The 6000-nt window shown below is 38.4% G+C and overlaps 1 long non-coding RNA gene across 2 annotated transcripts in view; it reads right to left on the reverse strand.

Annotated features, from left to right (window-relative positions):
* LOC129047894 (uncharacterized) overlaps positions 1-5536 on the reverse strand; it is a 166129-nt gene extending 160593 nt beyond the window's left edge. For both annotated transcript variants that reach the window (XR_008509760.2, XR_008509759.2), the window contains exon 1: positions 5268-5536. This is a non-coding gene — a long non-coding RNA (uncharacterized LOC129047894). The remainder of the gene's footprint in view (positions 1-5267) is intronic.
* Between the last annotated feature and the right edge of the window lie 464 nt (positions 5537-6000).

Here is a 6000-nt window from a genome sequence, read left to right on the forward strand (position 1 = left end):
AGACAGTTTCCCTTTATTTAGGCATGTATCATTCAAATAATGAACTTTCCCAGTTATTCTCTGTTATTCACTTTAGGGAAGTTCAGTGACTTTAGCACATATATCAGAGAGAAGAAATTCAGAAGTCATGGGTTCTAGTGCCAGTGATTATTGTCATTGTCATACAAGTGACAGAGTCACCACTTAACTGTGCCCCAGTTTCCTCATCTCAAAAGAGTGAAGAGAATATAATCACATGCCCCCCCCAGTCTCATAAGGTTGTCAACAGTAGCAAATGAGAAACGCTTTGAAAAAGTACAAAGCACTATATGATACAAATAATTTGAAGTAGACCAATAATTATGAGGATAAAACTCAAATTTGTCCTTCCTACTCTTGGGAAATAACCCTACAAAGGGTTAAACTCTAAATTGTATCTGGATTTCATTACTCCTAGGCCACTTTTGCTATTGATAACTCCCAGATGAATACACCTGCTTCAATGAAAGAAAGATATGAGACATAAAATGTCTCATTAAAAAGTTTTATATAGGCTCCATGTTGATTTTTTATGTTGATTGCATTTTGAATTGATTACATGTTGGATATATTGAGTTAAGTCAAATATATGATTTAAATCAATTCGATGTGTTTCTTTTTACTTAAGGAATTATTAATTTTATATGCTTCTTTTTTAACATAACTAACAGAAAATTTTAGATTATATGCTTCAATGCCTTAGACCTGTGCTGTCCAGTATGGTAGCCACTAGAAACACGTGGCCATTGAGCATTTGAAATATGACCGGTCCAAATTGAGATGTACTGTATGTGTAAAACACACACCAGACTTTGAAAACAGTATGAAAGAAAGATATTGTCTCATTAAAAAGTTTTATATAGGCTATGTGTTCAGTTTTTTATGTTGATTGCATGTTGTATTGATTACTGTTGGAAATATTGGGTTAAATCAAATTTATGATTTAAATTAATTTGATGTACTTCTTTTTACTTAAGTACCTATTAACTTGATATGTTTCTTTCTTAACATGGTTAATAGAAAATTTTAAATTACATATTTGTCTCACCGTATATATCAGGCATTGCTGCTTTAGACCATAATAAATCCACTTTTAAGAAGGACTTGGAAACACCATCTCTCTAAATGAAGTACCTGGAGGTATGTGAGATGGGAAACAGTAGGTTCCTTGCACTTATATTTTTCTACATTTTCCCTATGTTACAAGTTGCCTCAGCCAACATTAAAGCAGACTGGTAAGGTAAATAAAAATTCTGGCTGACCAAAAAGAAACATTACATTATATGACCTTTTTATACAAAGAGTTGCTGGGAAAGAACCACAACTGGAAAAATGAGAGTATACTTGTGGTTCTAGTTTACTTTCAGTGGGAGCCTAAATAAGACAGCAAAAAGCTCCCAGATGAGTCCAATTTTTGCCTCAACTGCTGAAAAGCCTGCTTGAACAAACACAGATTATTTGAACCAGACATTCATCGGCTACAAAAATCACAAGCCCCTGTGGCACCTTCCATAGACAGCATTGCCTGAGAGATGTCTGCTTCATACAACAGAATAAGAAAAATACATGCCATGTTTCAGTACTGAAAGAACACTTTGGAAAGAGGAGATAGAGAGTGGCAGGAGAGTCCTTTTCTTACCTTACTCACCACCTGCACCATCATTTCTGAGGTTTCAAACCACAAGTAAACAGAAAATAAAAATAAATTGGCATTAGTCAACCAAGATCCTATGGCCAAATAGCCAGCCATTTCTCAATTTACAGTTACAGTTTGTGTTTTGTGCTGGGCCACCTGAGTTCAAGGCATGGCCAATAAATAAACTGGGGAGGCCTTGGCTGTTTGCAGTGGATGCATCTGATGCCATCTGCATGATACATTGATGAGAAGAAGAGAAAATGTTTCATTACAATATGAACCTGTTTTATAGTATTTAATGTTCTGTTGGTTTCCATAAAAGCAGCAGGGGGAACTAGAATTAGTAATGAATGTTGATTTTTGAATATTGGAGGTTCGAAGGGAAGAATTTAACAATTAAATGAGAAGGAAATATCACTTTTTACTCCAGCATAGACCTAGTCTAAACAGAAAAAATAATGTACATGGAGAAATTATAAATATAAATTCAGTATATTTGAATTTCAGTGTGTTTTAAATGTTCACTCTTGACAGCCACTTTTTAAATATTTATCAAGGCAACATCTTTCTTGCTCATAGTGAAAAAGGCAATAAAATTTGAATAGAATTTAATTATACCTTCAAATATTTAGAATGCAAACAAAAATAAGTGACTGTTGAGAAATATATCTGGCCTCAAAACACTGAGGATAAAAGTTTTAAGAATATCTTTAGAAGAAAATCCAAATGAAGTTTCTTTCAATACTCTTCTACTTTAAATTCTTAGGTTTCCATGAAAAGCAGATGAAAATAAATTGCAAATACTACAGTACACAGGATGCCACTGTGTAGAACTGGTGAGGAGATCATTAAGAAGGGAAAAAGGCTATAGGAAAATTATTTGAATTTGATAAGCTCTTCAGCAAGTTGAGCCAGTCTGTTTGTGAGTTTGCCACAATTTTTCTGAGAGTTTGCAGGCTCAGGATGCGTGCAGGAACAGTAAATAGATTTCTTCACAGAGGCTGTCTAAAGCTCTGTGTTGAGAAGGACTCTGAGGTCATGTCTGAGCTCAAGCTCAGCAGGGAGGTGCCATTGACTAGTGATGTCTGCCTACGAGTGGGAATGGCTATCATTGTGCATGTCTTTGCCCTTCCCATGATGGAAAGTGTAGCTGTGGAAACACTCTTTCCTATCATTCTGTTCAGGGGTCAGTTCATTCAAAAGATGTCATCTCACAAGTTATCAATTGCAGTCAGACTGCTGTACTCAGAATAGTGTAGCAGATGTTACTTCCTGGGCTCTCCCTTCTCTATACCTTGAACCATCTTTTCTTCACATTTGGGATGCTTGTAATTGCTCTTTATTACCCTTTTTTAAGGGCATATTAACCCCTTCCTTCCACCTCCAACACAAAGGTTTCCTTCTCCAACATGTGAAAATTTCTCTGCTGTGCCTAAACTACGAATGACAGAAATTCTGCTAAAGCAAAGATCTTCTGCATAAAAAAACAAAAAGTCTCATTTACCAAGAAAAGGAGCCCTATAATGTTCTCTCCTCAAATTATTCAGGATTAATTTTTTGGACTTAATTAATGCCAACCCTGCCCTTTAGCTCACTGCCATCTGCCACAAGTCATCTCCCAGGCAGAAAGGTCACAATGCTGAGCTTCATGAAGGCACCAGGGAACAAGCTAAACCCAGGATTCCCTCCTTGATGTCGTTCACCTCTCTTGCACCAGCACCAGCCAGCATCAACTATCGCTGTCAATGTCAGACAGTCGCGTATCATCAATTAGAGATGGCAAAAGCTCAACAACTTCTGAGCTTGGCTTACAAAGAAAAGCGTCCAGATGCTTGTGCCCATTTGGCAAAAACTTCCTAAAATCTCTATGAAGGAAAGCACATTTTTTTGCAATTAAAATGGTATCTGTTAATGTAGAGAGCAAAATAATAGGTTGAAAGATCATTAATTATCAGCAATTCCATATGGTTTGAACTACCAGAGTTTAGATGTTCATCTGTGCCAGAACTGATATTTTCTTAACTAGGACATGAACTATGAGTTTGAAACCTGAGACATGTGTACCAAGATAACTGAATATCTCAGAAACATTTCAAACTCAATTTCCTTATGAAAGGAAATATGTGTGTAAATCATATATTTCTATTCTTGTATTGCCTTTTGGCATCCATTTATTGAATACCTATATCAAAGTCTGCCATGGGAGTTCCATGTAACCCATATTCTGGTAAAACATACAGACTTGCAATGAGGGCTATAAGAGAGGGAAACTGGGTTCATGGGTAACAATATATCAGAGGTCTGCCCAGTTAGACTGGAGGGGTTCAGGAAGACTTTTGGGTGAGATGGCATCTTGGATGTGTAGAGACAGCCAGACAGAAGTTCAAGGGTCCATGGAATGAGGGGAGAGCGTGGTGAAGATAGAATCAACTTCTAGGTAGTCCTGGTTCCAAAAATGTTTGGCATAAAAAATTTCCATGTGCACCATCCCTGGCATGTTCCTGCTATTCTGATTTATTGTAACGCTGTCTTCTTCAACATTAACTAAGGCCAGTGGTTGCAATGAACAATTTGCAATATTAAAATACCATCGGGAAAGATTCATCATATTCGGCTTCTAATTGAGGAGGGAAAACATCTTAAAGCTTCATAGATATTTCTATTTAGTCTTGGGACAAATGTCATATTAATTGACTAAATACATCTTCAGGGGCTCAATCTTAACTCCTTATAGTTTCAAGTACATTTTCCCCAATCTCTGGTCACTTAGAACAGTATAAAACAGATCTAAAATCCACCTTAAGAAAGAAAAAGATATGCACGTAATGAGGTTCAATCCTGCAATAGCCTTCTTGTTGGGGAGATTGCCATGTAAGATTGCCCAAGGTGGCATTTGATTCTCACAGCATGCAAAGTCCACTCTCTTGCTAATTTAGGTGAAGGCTCAGCCCTCATTCTGCCTTACAACAGCATTAAGGGAGTTGTCTTCTCTGACTGAGAAAGACCACTGGAGTCTGAGTAAGAAAAGCAAATGGTGTCCTCCTCAGAGAAGACACCAAATGCTTAAAGGATCTTTCATGTTGAATTACACTTGTTGCCCTGAGATGTGTGTTGCTGACATTAACCACCTAACCTGCAGCTATAAAAGCCTCCCCACTCCGAATCCACAGTGAGCACTGACCTGCTGCCACCCAGGAAGAACATCAAATACTTTTTCTACATCTCATTATCAGAGCAAAAGCTAAACAGTAACTGCCCAATTCAGCTTATATATTCAATTCAGTAAGCTATATTCCATGATTTTTTTTTAAAAAAATGCACACATACATACAAAGAAGGGTGCAAATTATAAGTGCACCGTGAACTAGTCCTGTGGAAGCAGCACCTAGAACCAGAAACAGAACATTACCCTAGAATGTTCTGTCGTGGCTCCTAACGCCAGGGATTTGTTTTAACTCAAATTAGGATACCTTTAAAAGTCCCAGTCGTTACACTGGGAAAACACGCCTACAGCAAAACTTTGTGGCAAACCCAGATCTATGCTACCCTACATATTAGTCACCTTCATCTGTTTCCCAAGACACTTCACGCTAACCCCCATTCCGACACTTACCACGTTCTGCATAGTTGTTAAATTTGCAACAAACTGCCTGCTACTAGAAGTCAGTGTCAAGTCTCAGTCTTCATGCTTTTCTCCCAGTAATGTAGGGTAACTGTCTTAGGCTGCCAGGGGCTAGATGAAGGATCCAATGATCCTATTGGCCAACATTTATGTTTGCTAATTTCACGTCCCTCATTTTCAGGCTGGGCAGAGAGTGCAACCCCTATTCTCTATCCTGGCTTGATGATGAGATTCTCTGGAGGAAGGTTTTGCCTGAGGAAAGTCTCCCAACAGCCAAGAGTCTGTGCGGCCCCTTCCCACAGTCAAATCATCACATGACCTGCAGCTTTCAGCCAGTCCTGCTAGTTGTCATGCACATTTCCCCCACCCTCCTGGTTCTGTGCAGGGAGGGAGGCACATGTGCATGCATGTATGTTTTATTCTGCTTCATTTTGCTGCCACTGGTCTACGTTAAAACAAAAGTATTCTTTCCCACCCCCACCCCCTCCATTCCTTGTATCCACCATTTGACCCGCAGGCAAATGAAGCCATTCAAATATTTATTCATCATGTCATCTGTTCCCATCCGACCTTGCAATTCCTGTCATGCCCTGCATGTCAGTTTAAAGCATAACGTCATTAATACCTCCAGTGCACTAATGGATGCTTCACACATGAACGCATTAATGAAATGTGTTATTGTTTTCCCTCACAGGACATTAACAATCTACCTCACGCTGTGTCT

This window comes from Pongo abelii, chromosome 13 (genome assembly GCF_028885655.2).
Source record: "Pongo abelii isolate AG06213 chromosome 13, NHGRI_mPonAbe1-v2.0_pri, whole genome shotgun sequence".
Classification (NCBI taxonomy): Eukaryota; Metazoa; Chordata; class Mammalia; order Primates; family Hominidae; genus Pongo; species Pongo abelii.